Raw genomic sequence first — 15084 nt, 5'->3', positions numbered from 1 at the left:
TGGTTTCCATCATTCTAACTACCAGAAGACATCTCAGTTCTCTCTCCTCCTGCTTGATGTTCTGGTTCCTCAGAGGACTTCAGACGGTTGATTGAACTTTATAAATGTGTCTCTGACAGACGTGAACATCAGGACCTGTTCTCTGCTTACATTCTGCTCATCCTCGTGATAAACAGTTTGTTTGCAGACCGACTCTGAAATGGTTCCTAAAAACCTCCAACTCTGCAGGGAACCGGTCGGCCTGCTGAGTAATATTCATAGGGTGTAAATGTTCTCATTAGTCTGGGCTTCAGTGAGTCAGAAACATTCCCACAGCAGCGTCCATCCCACATTTAGCCGCTCTGACCCTCACTGTTGTCGACTAAATCCCACAGGACGACACAACCAGCAGGAGGCAGCTGGACTCTAAAAACATACGGCCTAAAACATCTCAGATGCTTCCTCTAGGGGGGTATTCCACGAAGCTGGCTAAAACAGGCTGGGCTTACGCCGGTAAGCGTGGCTTGAATAAGCGGCAACTTTAATCTCAGCTGCAAGTAGTTCCACAAACGAGGCTCAGCCAGGCTTAGACCTAAGCCAGCTTCGTGGAATACCCCCCTGGACTCCTACAGGCTCAACAACAACAACAACAACAACAAAAACAACAACAGCAGCAGCAGAAGCTACAACAACAACAGCAACAAAAACAGCAACAACAACAGCAACAACAACAAAAAACAACAGCAGCAGCAGAAGCAACAACAACAACAGCAGCAACAACAGCAACAACAACAACAGCAACAAAAACAGCAACAACAACAACAACAACAGCAACAACAACAAAAAACAACAGCAGCAGCAGAAGCTACAACAACAACAGCAACAAAAACAGCAACAACAGCAACAACAAAAAACAACAGCAGCAGCAGAAGCAACAACAACAACAGCAGCAACAACAGCAACAACAACAACAGCAACAACAACAACAACAGCAACAACAACAAAAAACAACAGCAGCAGCAGAAGCTACAACAACAACAGCAACAAAAACAGCAACAACAACAACAACAGCAACAACAACAAAAACAACAGCAGCAGCAGAAGCTACAACAACAACAGCAGCAACAACAGCAACAACAACAACAACAACAGCAACAACAACAAAAAACAACAGCAGCAGCAGAAGCAACAACAACAACAACAACAACAACAAAAAACAACAAACAGCAGCAGCAGAAGCTACAACAACAACAGCAACAAAAACAGCAACAACAAACAGCAACAACAACAAAAAACAACAGCAGCAGCAGAAGCAACAACAACAAAAAGTTGGTTCAAAAGGACATGGAATTTGTCTATTTTTATAGAAATTTGTCCAAAATTACTCAAAATCTGGCCAGTATTGTTCAAATTTGTCGCTAATGACTCAAAATTGTCCACAATTAAGATAAGATAATCAATTAAGTATTCTTTATTGATCCCCAGAGGGGAAATTCAGGAAAAAACGGAAAATATTTTTACTCCCCGTCGGGGAATCGAACCCCGGTCTTCCGCGTGACAGGCGGAGATACTGTCCACTATACTAACGAGGAACTGCTCAAAAATTGTACAAAATGACCTAAAACTTGTGCAAAATCCATGACAAAATGGTCAAAAATGACTCGAAACCATCTGAAATTACATGAAGTCACTTGAAATGACTCAAAAATAGCATCAACCAGTCCACAACTGTTTAAATAAATCTAAATGCTTCTAAATTACATACACTTATGCACAGGGAGCTTTGGGTTTCTGGTGAAGAAACTAAATAAAAGTGAACATGAACATGAAAGCGTCAGCAGTCAGGAGGCAGCATGAAGATAAAGTTCTCCTCATCCACCCAGTAAATGCTGGGATGTCCTCTATGGAGCTCTAAGGAGACAGACGTCCAGTACAGAGGACATTAGATCTGAGGAGGACATCCTGACAGTCACACTGCCCCTGCTGGACCTTTAGAAATCTGGTCTAGTTCTGGCTCTAGACTCCTACAGTTCAACGTCTCACGACTGCAGCCGTCTGTCTACTAATATATTATTAAGTTTATATAAACAATAATACCAGTTATTTGCTCCACATGTCTTCTATTGTCCAATCAACACAACAAAGAGTTTCACTTTACAGTCAAAGGAAAGCAGCAGATCCACCAGGACTCAAAACAGGTTTGGTTTTAGTTCAACACTGTTAAATGATTATTATTCATTTATTCATGTAATATAGTGTAGGCTGTAATATTATATTTATCAGATTATTCTCACTGTACAATAACACTGTAGCCTCAGTATGTAAAGTAGCATATTATAGGGTGTTAATCCCTAATATGCTAATTATTTAGTTAAAATCACACCTTAAATAACACCGTAGGGTCACAAATATTGACTTCATGTTCTCATAATGACAATCAAAATCTTTTACTAGAGGATATTCAGACACAACAGCTGGTGTTTAAATACAAATATATATTAAAATGTCTAAAGGTTTTTCTGGTTATATGGCATGGGATCTTATCTGTTTGCATTAGTTTTTATTATCCGTCTAATCTGACATCTGCTTCATCATAAAGCACTTTGTCCTGAAAAAGTTACTAAACAGCTGATGAACTAACTGATTAATCTCTGATCAGAGTATTTACATCCTGTAGGTTCTTTAAACCAGTGTCTGATCTTACAAAGTGAACTTTCAGCTGAATAGACCAGGCTGCTCCCAGTAATTCCAGTCTGTCCATCCCTTCCTATAGCTGCATACGATCCAGAACAAGCTGCTACAGAGCTCCGTTACACAACATGTAACCGCAGGCTAACTGTACGACAACACAAACACAACCACAGTTTACTGCAGCAGATTGAAGTACAGCTCCAGGACACAAACACTCACTGAGGACAGGTGAGGAGATAACAGGTAGGATGATTAGAACAGAATGATTCCTGAGGGGATCAGTGACTGCATGACGGAGGAATCCTCCTCCACTGACTCACTCTGACCGTAAATGGGAAATATTACGCCATTCTGTCTTTATTATCTTAACTTTAAGGTCACAAAGTGAAAGGAATGTTTCTACAACATAAAATCCTGTACAGAGACGCTTCTAAAAACATTCACTTTCACAACGAACACAGTCTGAACTTCCAGCTGTCTGTCCGGTCAGCAGGTCTGAGAAGAAAACACGTCTCTGGAGGCAGTAACTAATCATTTACTAATCAGTATGTTCACTGTTGATTATTTAACAGATTAATCCATCAGCTGTTTGGGCTGTAGAACATCAATGAAAGGTGAAAAATGTGGATCAGAGCTTCTAAGAGTTTAAAGATCTTCAGTTTACTGTCATAGAGGAAGAAAGAAACCAGAAAATATTCACACTGAAGAAGCTGCAGTCACAGAATTCAGACTGTTTTTCTTCGAATATAAGTGAAACTCATTAATCATTAATAATTAAAGATAACAAACACAAGATGGCGCCGAGGATGGCTGCTTTGTCTCGAGGTCCCACTAACTCTACTCTTTTTTCAATTTTTTAGCTGTCTTATTATTTATTTTCTGCACTATGCCCACCTGTTCAGCCCAAGCGTGCCCTATCATACAATATGATAGAGATCAACTTTTACGTATCAGGTCCTTGGCAGGAAACAACTTTTCACCGCCAGCGTACAACGGCGAACTCCCATGGCTGCACTTACCTGTTGCAGCTCCACCTGGGCGACAAGGGACACAAAGGAGATGAGGGTTGCGGGCCGGAGTCCTGTCCGGCTGAGGAAACGTGGTAACCGGCTTCCTCTACCGAGTATTCTTCTGGCAAACGGTCAGTCTCTGGACAATAAGCTGGATGAACTTCGGTGCAGGACAGCTTTTCAACGTGAAATTAAGAATTGTAATGTGATGGTTTTCACGGAGACTTGGCTTGTCCCCTCGATTGTGGACTCCGCCATTGTTCCCGAAGGACTCTCCATCTACCGCCAGGACCGGACAATAACATCGGGGAAAAGTAGGGGAGGAGGTGTCTGCTTCATGGTAAACAACCAGTGGTGCTCAGATGTGGATATTATTTCTATGGGCTGTTCTCCGGACCTGGAGCACCTCATGATCAGATGCCGGCCTTATTATCTACCCAGAGAGTTTACATCGGTCGTCATGACGGCGGCGTACGTCCCGCCACAGGCCGACACAAACCGGGCCATGGACGAGCTGTACGGAGTTATCGACAGGACAGAGACCTCACACCCTGAGGCTGCGTTCATCGTGGCCGGGGATTTTAACAACGCCAACCTGAGGAAAGTCCTGCCGAGATACTACCAGCACATCGGCTGTCCTAACCACAGAGCGAACACACTTGATCATGTTTACTCTCCTTTCCGGATGGTTACAAGGCCCTCCCCCGCCCTCCATTCGGCAAATCAGATCACGTCTCAGTCCTGCTGCTGCCTTCCTATAGGCAGAAACTGAAACGTGACCCACCGATAACGTGGACCATTCAGCAGTGGTCCGACCAATCAGACGCGGCTCTTCGCGACTGCTTCAGCACTACGGAGTGGTCTGTGTTTAAAGATGACAACATGGACACATACACAGACACAGTCATCAGCTACATAGAGAAATGTATTGATGATGTCGTACCGAGGATCACTGTATAGACATTCCTGAATCAGAAGCCGTGGGTTAACGGTGAAGTCCGTGCAAAACTTAAAGCACGGACCGACGCCTACAGTTCTGGTGATTTGGAGGAGTACAGGAAGTCCAGGTATGCACTCCGAAGGGCTATTAACAGTGCTAAGAGACAGTACAGGGACAAAGTGGAGTCTCACGTCAGAGGTTCCAACATTAGGAATATGTGGGCTGGTCTAAAAACACTGACAGATTACAAAAGAGGAGCAGCAGTAATACTGAGATGGTGTCTGCATCTCTCCCAGATGAACTGAACACCTCTTATGCCCGCTTTGAGAGCAACTCCCCGGCTGTGGAGGTGCAGAGGACCCAGGAGGACGGGTGCCCACTCGTGATATCCCAGGCAGACGAGTGTAAATCATTCAAAGGGATCAACATACGTAAGGCTCCCGGACCGGACGGCATCCCTGGCCGTGCCCTCAAGGTGTGTGCCGATCAGCTGGCAGATGTCTTTGTAGACATTTTCAACGTGTCACTGCTCCAGTCTGTCGTCCCACGTGTCAAGAAGACCATCATTGTCCCTGTACCAAAAAAATCCAAAACCTCTGCCTGAATGACTACTGCCCAGTAGCACTCACCTCCACCATCATGAAGTGTTTGAGCAGTTAGTCAAAACATTTATCACCTCCTCCCTCCCCGTCTCACTTGACCCGCTTCAGTTCGCCTACAGGCCAAACCGGTCGACTGAAGATGCCATCTCCCTCACCCTCCACACTGCCCTCTCCCACCTGAAGCAGAGGGACACATATGTGAGGATGCTGTTCATCGATTACAGTTCAGCATTCAACACCCATTGTTCCCTCGAAGCTGTCACCAAACTCAGTGATCTTGTCTCAAACAACAGCCTCTGTGGACTGGATCCGAAATTCCTGACGGGTAGGCCCCAGGTTGTGCGGATCGGCAGAACCACATCCTCCACCTGACTCTCAACACGGGCGCTCCCAGGGCTGTGTGCTCAGTCCTCTCCGGTACTTCCTGTTCACGCATGACTGCGTGGCCACCCACAGCTCCAACACCATCACTAAATTTGCTGATGATATACGGTCATCAGCCTGATCACAGCGGCATGAGACGGCATACAGAGAGGAGGTCAGAGCCCTGACATCTTGGTGTCAGGCAACAACCCCGTCTGAATGTCAGCAAAACTAAGGAGCTGATAGTGACTACAGGAGAAAGAGGGATGAACACGCCCCCCTCCCATCAACGGGACGACGGTGGAGAGAGTCAGTAGCTTCAGGTTCCTCAGGGTTCACATCAGTGAGGACCTGACCTGGTCACACCACACTGACTTCATCACGAAGTCAGCAAGACAGCGGCTCTTCTTCCTCCGCAGGCTGCGGAGGCTCAACATGGACTCCAGAATCCTCTGCAGCTTCTACAGGTGCACCATAGAAAGTATCCTGTCCAGCTGCATTATCTCCTGGTACGGCGGTTGCACCGCCCTCAACCGTAAGGCTCTACAGAGGGAGGTGAAGACTGCACAGCACCAGGACAATGCTGCCATCCATGGAGGAGCTCTACACCCAGCAGTGTAGGAAGAAGGCCAACAGGATCATTAGGGACTCTCACCACCCCAGCCACAAACTGTTCTGCCTGCTGCCTTCTGGCTGTCGGTACCGCAGCATCGGTGCCCACACCAGCAGGCTCAGAGACAGTTTCATCCCCCAGGCCATAAGACTTTTAAATTTCAAATAACCTGAACATTTTGCACAACCCGTCATTTTGCACATTTATACTATTCTGTCATCTTGATTGTTGTGTGTTCTTTTTGCACTGTTATTGGGAATGAGAGATGCAAGCAATTCACTGCCAGTAATTGTTTATGTATTTTTAGTATGTGACAATAAAAATCTTAACCTTGAATGTAATCAATCAAAACAGCTGGAGAGGACTTTAACTGTTGGTAACTAATCAGGTAATGCTGTAGCTCTACTGTACAAACACTTCCAGCTACTGAATCATGCAACAAACTGAATATCTGTTCAATCAGACGGTAAAAACAGTCTTTACTGTCCTGGAAAGCAGAAAAAAAGTGATGATTTCAAACCTCACATGATTCCTGGCTGATTAGTTCTTATGTTTATCTCTGTGGCTGGATGTAAGTCCAGCAAACTGAGATGACAAAACTGTTCTGATGAACTGATCTCAGGTTTAAATCTAAAAAAATCAGCCAAACTCTGTGTGAAGATGTTGCTCTGAGCACTAGCGGTGTTCTGCATGTATATGTTATGTACAGATACCGGATCATGTGACCTAAAATGTAGCAGGCGGCAGGAATAGTTGTGGCTCAGAAACATCCCCACAGTTTAATCAGTTGTTCCTTGGATCATTCTGATAGATAAGTCCTGATAAGTCCTCAGAGGTGATTTGTAGTAGGATCACAATCAGCTGATCGTGTTCACTGGTTGTCATGGTTACAGTGATGCCATGCTGCTATCTGGCAATGATACAGAAATCTTTAACAAATCCATGGATCCAGACTATAAGCTGCATCACTGATAAAATCTATCACTTGGTCCTTGTGTCATTTCTGACCTTCACTGGAAATTTATCCAAATCTGTTGTCTGTTTATGAGAATGTTGCTGACTGACAGACAAACAGGCAGACAGGCAGAGATCGTCACATAACTCCATACTTACCCCTGGCAGAGAAAATATAAATGTAGTGGACCAGCAGCAGACAGTCTGACCAACCTGAATCAAACTTCCTCCAACAGATTCAACTAAAGCTGTGATCAGAATTAGTCTTTCCAATGGTGTCTACATATAAAACCTGTCACCTGTCAGAAAACTGCTATTCAGACTAAAGTTTACATTCCTATCAGTAGTAGAGCACCCTTAATAATAAAATCTGTATGATTCCTCTGATAATCAGATCCTAAACTGAATAAAGATCCTCCATTCCTTTCAGGACAGAAGAAATAGAAACTACAAGTAGAAACCAGTCAGTTATCCAAAGTTAAACAGCTGCTGTACTCAGACTATCCCAGAGAAACATACAGTCTGTTAAAACAATATTTAAATTGTTAAAACCTTTTCCCTGTTTGAGAAAAAACAACATGGGGAAATATTTCAGATTTTTTTCCATCCAGAGCTCATTAGATCAGGTCTGGATAAAAACCCTTATGCACTCCAGTTAAAACCAGATTATTCCAGATTACCTACAGGGACCGCTGGAAAAACTGAATTTTAGATCCTGAAAGCTTTTTCTGTCAGAGACGACACACAGGGCACACCCAGACCACATCAGACCAGGGATTTCAAACCCACTGACTATGAACTAGGACTAACCCACAGAAGCTACTGATACTGAACTTCAACTGAATTTTATATTCATTTAGCCTTTTCTATTTCAGAAGACACAATAACGAGCAGCTCAGTATTTTTAGCCATCCAGGACCAGATCAGATCTGCCGCTCCCAGATAGACCTTTTCGCAGTGACGTCAGAGTCGGGGACACGTGATCTACCTTCCTTAGCAACGCACGCCGCCATTAAAAGAGGGGGCAACAAAGTCCTGCAACCGTGATTTGACCGCCGAAACCACGCGGTTTTGACCCGGAGAAAAACGTTGCTGATTATTTCGGAAATCTTGAGCCAAAAGCCAAGCACGGTATCAAGAAAAAATAGAACTGGTTGGTTTGCAGTCATGTCCGTACCAAATTCCTCTGGTTTCATGGGAAAAACGACCCTACTACGTGTCCAGATCTTCATTGCACGCCATTTACGAGTACCTTATCAACAGCCCAGCATCCACACAATGGAGAAGATGAAGACTTATAAAAGCCTGGACTCATACGTTTTCTTTGAGGTATGCTTATATTTATAGTTTTGTGGCATACAGGTCAATGTCAGAATGATAAATGCCTTGTAAATACGGCTACACCAGCTCCGCTATGCTAAGGCTAATGTTAAGCTAACGGGGTGAGCCATTACACCTTTTAATTCAAGTGGAAGTAGTGTATGTATATTAGTTAGATGTGCATTATCAAAACTAAGAGTCAGATACCTGTAAATGGAGCTCTACCACCCAGGCCAAGGTATGAGGTGCTAAACAATAATGAGGACAATGCTGCTGATTACAACATAGTAGTTAGCAGAACGAAAGGGAGGAGAGAAGGGAGACTTGTTTTCAGTATTGAAACGACCTATCGTGGATTTGTATACCGACTTCAGGACATGTTTTGGACAAAATAGTTTACTGGCTTGTTTCGTCTGGATGTCCAAGGTTGGATTATGGCCGTTTTTTGTGGAATATTTTCATCTGTGTGATACATAAACCCGGAAATGGAGTCGCGCTGTGTATGTTGAAGCCATGAATGGAGAACAGATGGATGAATATTCGTTGTTTGTCGGACAAATGTGTTTATATAACCCGCTGTGGTAATCACATCTGAAAGTGGTTTATATCGGCGGATTCATGAGAATCTAAGCTTTCCATTGGCGTATAGTGTTTGTATAATCGTGTTTACAGTTTCAGACATTTAGCAAATTGCTTATGCAGATCTCAAAGTGTACCGCGGGCGGGACACTGAAGCGCAACTGAAGCGCAACGGGTTAAGCTTATTAATTAATAATTTCAGAAAATCAGTTAAGGGGTAATAATTTCATGAAACACAACATACCATTGACCAAATGCTGACTGCAAACATAGGACCATTTTGACTGTGGGCTCCATGTGGTTCCATCATTGTTAATCCGCCTCAATGCTTTGAGCCATAAAGTCCTTTTCTGGCCCTTTAAAGTCGGAATCCTGTAAAAGGAAATGTTCTTGTTGCTCCATGACTGAGAACTACAGCCAAAAACAGAGCAGGTTTTGGGCATATCTGCTTTTGGTCGTTCAAATCGGGTGGGAAAGGTGGGAAAGTAATGGTCGTCAAGGCAAAGCATACCCCTCTTAAAATGGCGGTATCGCGTTGCGAGGGTGGTGACCGGCGGTGACGTTCGATGATGACGTTTCGGAAAAAGGTCTACTGATCTAATCTGAACCAGATTGTCTACAGTCTAAACAGTTTCAGGTTAAATCTTCATTTTATTTGTGGAAACAAAAAAAACACAGTTTTTATTAAAATAACTTCAGTTTTGACCCTGCTGGTTAAATCCTCAGCAAACTGTTAATCTGCTAACTACGGACTAACCAGGTTTAAAACTGAAAATAATGGCACGAACAAAAGCGCCATTCAACAAGCTTCCGTTAGCTAACAGGAGATGCTAGCAAGCGAATTAACTACAACCACCAGCACACAGGTTAACTAAGCAGTAAACTAGGAGGTTAGTAGTAGCTGAACTTTCAAACACAGCCATGAACTAACCGAAGTGTTCCCGCCATCAGCTCCTCCGTTTCTGCTGACTCACCGTGCTAACAGCTAAGCTAACTGCTAATGCCAGGCGGACGGTGACGGACTTCCAGCCGTGCAGAAGGAGCCGCAGCCGGGAGGAGTATGTCTGAACTCACCGCTGTCTGGAAAAATCCTTCACCGGCGGAATCCCGGTTATTCGGTTAGTTTCCCTCGAAGTTTGTGTCCCGGTGCTTATTGTTCACTGGTGAACCTGTTCACCTGTTGGCGTTTTTTACCCGAATAACGGTACAGCGACGAATCCGCACAGCAGCACTCCCTGCGGCCACACTGCGGTATTACACTAGCCTAGCTTAGCCAGACTGTATTCCCGATGTGTATTTGTAATACACAATATAAAGGCTGTCTGGTCCCCAGGCAAGTATTACACCACGGTGGACCAAAACCATTTAACTGAATGGCGTCATAAAATAAAAAAATAATAATACGACTCTGAATGATAATAAATTATTACTACGTCTACTAATACCAATAATAATGATATAATACCAATAATAATATTACCAAAATAATACCAATAATTCTTATTATTATTACAATATAACAACAATAATAGTAATAATAATAATATGTCGTTAAGTACAGTAGATTCAGTACCTCTTTGAGTTGATCAGTAAAGGAGCACTAAAGGCAGCGGTTCATTGAGAAAAACATGTCACATTTATTGACTCTTAAAAGCAAACAGACTTTTGGCACAGAGACAGAAAGGTTACATTCGATTTTCCACAGACGACCTGAATCACAGGTAGACAGACAGGAAGTGGACGCTATCCAGGTTGTTTTACAGACGATGAAACTTCAAGCTTCTCCACAGATGATCATTTCTACAAGCAGCAGCAGCAGTTTTCTGAGGACAGACAGCAGCAATAACGAACTTCTATACTGCAACGACTCACATGTTCTCCTGTTTAAGGGATTTACTGGCTGGTTTTAAACCAGAAACACATCCAGGGAACCAATGATGGTTTGTAGGACTCTAAGCTGTTCACACGAGGATACATCCCATAATACTGATGATCACAGCTGGTTATAGAGAAAGAAAAAGAAGCACATTCAGTGTTCAGACTGTGACACCTGGATGGATAAAACTGTGTTGTTTTACATTATTTTGTGGTCATTCTGAATCATTTTTGGTCATTTTGTGTAACATTTTGGTTGTTTGGCATCTTCATGAGTTGTTTTAAATCATTTTTGGTCATTTTGTATCAAATTTTGGTTGTTTTTTGTCACATTTTAGTTGATTTTTATTTTCGTTCATTTTGCATCATTTAACTGCTGTTCAAACTACGATACATCCCATAGTATTGATTCTCAAAGCTGGTTATAGGGAAAATGAGCAAAACATAGATTCAGTGTTCAGACTGAGACACCAGGATGGATTTAAACTGATATGGGGTCAGTTTTTACCAGAACTCAGATGTTTCTCCTCCTAAATGTCATGGTTCTATCTGCTGCACTGATGAGGTTCTGAAAAAGTCCATTAAAAAGTGATAAATCTGGACCCTCCTCTATGGACTTCAAGGACCTGGAATGTTCTGAGACTAAACTTAAAGACTGGAAGCAGGAAAGGAGAACGTCCCCTGGAGAAAGTTCTAGAGTAGACCTACCAACAGCTGGAGAAAGTTCTAGAGTAGACCTACCGACAACTGGAGAAAGTTCTAGAGTAGACCTACCGACAACTGGAGAAAGTTCTAGAGTAGACCTACCGACAACTGGAGAAAGTTCTAGAGTAGACCTACGACAACTGGAGAAAGTTCTAGAACTTTTTTTTTTGGAGAGAGTTCTTGAACTTTCTCCAGGTTCTAGAACTTTCTCCAGGGGACGTTCTCCTTTATGGACTTCAAGGATTTGGACCTCTGGAAATATTCCCAATATGAAGGTAAAACTCTGATCGTTGATAAAGTTACTGAAAATGAAGAATCAGATGTTCTGAGGAGCTTCTGGAGGAACTTTGATTTTATGTGAAATGATCGTGATCCAGTTGAACGTGAAGCTGAGTTTGGCTCCCACCAAGGTGAAGCTTCATGTCTAGGTGAACATGTGAAGAGCTGCAGCAGGAGCTCGGAGCAGCTTCTGTTTTCTGTTTTGTGTTTGGAGGCTGAAAGAATCCGACCAGCTGCAGGATGAAGCAACTGAAAACAGCAGAGACTTTAAGGCAAAAACATTCTTTGGCAAAACGACAGAAACCTAAAGACACACAAACATGTTGTTGTGCTGGTGGAATAAAGCTGCTGTCCAGCTACACACACACACACACACACACACACACACACACACACACACACACACACACACACACACACACACACACACACACACACACACACACACACACACACACACACACACACACACACACACACACAGCGACAGGAAGGCAGTTCGACGGTAGAAATGTTCTCAGGCTCGTTTTTACACTTTGGTCATTTAAAATAAACTACTCCGGAGATTTACACGCCTGCAGCTTTGCAAAACACACTGAGGATCGGACACAGAATAAATACTCAGAGAAGCTTCTACATCCTGGTATGATCAGTGCTGCAGCGCCACCTGCTGGCTCACATGTACTACAGTCTGCAGCTTCCAGGCTACACACAATCAGACGGATAGAAGCTGCTGTTGGCACAAATTAATCAGAATATCTTCGTAAGAGCATCATTAAAGGACATTTAAATGTTTTAAAACTAATGATTCAATAACATCATCTTTAAATTTAGAGGTTATTAAGTTTAAATACTGTGATTTAGAATGAGCTAAAATACATTTTCTTATAGTCTGGACTGACTCATGGTTCTATGGATCGCTGTGGTTTCTGCTGTTTGGAGAAGTTATAATAACTGATAAAATGAAGATAATCTTCCTCTCAGACCACCCATGAGCCTCCTGCAGCAGATTAACGCCATCCATTCTTAACTGATTACAGTATTGATTGTAGATTTGATCGATATAAGATGACAGCAGGAAATGATTCAGTTTATATTTTAGTTTAGCTCAGTATCCGCCCGCTCTGTAAATGCTGCTATCTATGGATATTTATTTATCATTTATGTTCTGTCCTCAACTTTACCCTCTCTGATTTTTTCTGATCAGCGATCAGACTCACTGGAGTCACTTCTCTGTTTGCACACAGACTGGCTGAATAAAGCTGATCTGATTAGTTTAGTTTCTAAACTCTTCCTACGAGGGTCAGGTGTGTTTTTAACGTCTCCAGTTCACCAAAGGGACAGGAGGGAACAGAAAACAGTGATTCAGATGAAATGTGACGACATTCAGACGTGGATGATCTTCCTGAAGTGACTCCATGTTTAGTTTGATTTTAAACTTCCTGGATGTTTTTAAAGCTGCTACAGGTTCTGGGTTCAGATTGTTCTAGAGGAACTCTGCTGTCTGGACCTGCAATCTGAACTGTGATTGGACGAAGGAGGTGACCCTTAGCAGTCATTTTTCAGAGAGGCGGGGCCATCGATCAGGTGATCACCTGTCATCATGTGGGCGGAGACACTCAGAAGGACAGATGCTGAGCTGGTTTCCTATTGGACGGCCTCAGGCAGCTGCTGATTGGTGGAGCTGCTGGACAAGAAGCTGCTTTACTAGACCCTTATTTCACAACAGCGCCCCCTACTGAGCTGGAACCATAGCTGCATACTGAATATGAATCCAGTTCAATGCATAAACATTAAAAACACTTGACTGCTGATATCAGAGCTAATGAATCTTTGTTCTTCTTGTTGTTTCTGCTCTCAGATGTTCGTCGTTTGGATCTCAGCATTAAACTGTAGAACTGATTTTATTTATCATTAACCTGCAGCTCTGAGCATTTAGTTAAACTGCAGCACAGGAAGTTGCGTTTTGGTGGAACTTTGTCAATCGTCCAGCTCATCAGGGGCTTTATTGTGAAAATCAGGGTACTGAAGCTGCAGCTTCCTGTTGTCAGACCTCTGATTGGCTGATGTTTACAGCTGTGGGGCCTCGGCTGTGCGGCTCGCTGCTGCCAGGTGGGGCGCCGTCACCAGCTTCTCAGGTACCAGGGATTCCTCCTTCTGGGCGAGGCAGGGTAGGGCCTGGTGGGCCGGCGGCAGCGACCCAGGGGGCCTCAGAGATGACATCAGAGGCTGTAGCTCTCGCCCCCATCCTCCTCCTCTCCTCTCTTCCTTCTTCCCGTCGGGGAAGCAGAAGAGCCCGAGACAGCTGACCCGATGGAAGCAGAGCTTGGTGCCACGCTGCCTGGCGGTGTAGGAGCGGGCCGGCGGACCCAGCCACGGGCGCTGACCCGGGTGGACGGGCTCAGCGGGGGGGGGGGAGAAATGCTCTCCAGGGAGGAGATCTCTGGTTCCAGGCCTGCTGGAGGTCCACTGGATGATCTTAGTGGCCTCCACAGACACACAGGGGCGGAGAACCACCCCCTTTCCACGAGTGAGTCTCTCCACCTGGGGGAGGGCCAGGGGGAGGGCTCTGGGTGCCGTCCAGAGCTGCAGGAACTGAAGGAGGAGACGAGTACTGAGCATGTGTTCAATAATCAATAATATCAATAATTAACAATATATGAACCAATAGGGCAGCAGATGGAGAACATTTATGCGTAGCTGCAGTACTGGTTGTTCCACCAGGAACTTTAAAGGTTTATGATACAAAACTCACAACTGTCTGTAACATTTTATTAATATGTTGTTACTGTTTGTTGTGTTACTGTTTTGTTTATTGTTTGTTATTGTTTGTTGTGTTACGTTGTATTGTGTGTTATTGTATTATCGTGTTGTTTATGTTGTACTGTTGTTGTTTTTTATTATTGTGTGTTCTTTCTTTCTTTCATTTATTTGATCCATGGACATGCACAAATAAACATTAACCCTGAAGGAGAGATGCATTATGCCAGGTTATAGCACAATGCTATTTCCACCTGCAGTCCCAGAGCAGGCAAGACATACATCAACATACATGAGTATACAAATAAACATTTCCAACATTAAACACACAGAAACTAAAATTAAAGTTCATAGTCTCTACAAAAGATACGACACCAAAGCACTTTCAAAATCATCATTAATGGGTACACGATT

The 15084-nt window shown here is 43.6% G+C and overlaps 1 long non-coding RNA gene and 1 other non-coding gene across 2 annotated transcripts; both read right to left on the bottom strand.

The window, feature by feature from the left end:
• Positions 1-1499: 1499 nt before the first annotated feature.
• trnad-guc (transfer RNA aspartic acid (anticodon GUC)) lies at positions 1500-1571 on the bottom strand. The gene has a single exon. It is a non-coding gene; the product is annotated as a tRNA-Asp (tRNA).
• A 9093-nt stretch (positions 1572-10664) lies between these two features.
• On the bottom strand, positions 10665-13156 carry LOC127537493 (uncharacterized). Its single transcript, XR_007947165.1, has 2 exons — positions 11763-13156; positions 10665-11729 (listed from the first exon to the last, which is right to left on the bottom strand). It is a non-coding gene; the product is annotated as an uncharacterized LOC127537493 (long non-coding RNA).
• Positions 13157-15084: the final 1928 nt, after the last annotated feature.

The sequence above is a fragment of the Acanthochromis polyacanthus genome, chromosome 2, assembly GCF_021347895.1.
Source record: "Acanthochromis polyacanthus isolate Apoly-LR-REF ecotype Palm Island chromosome 2, KAUST_Apoly_ChrSc, whole genome shotgun sequence".
Taxonomy (NCBI): domain Eukaryota; kingdom Metazoa; phylum Chordata; class Actinopteri; family Pomacentridae; genus Acanthochromis; species Acanthochromis polyacanthus.
This window is presented reverse-complemented; position numbering and strand designations above follow the sequence as displayed.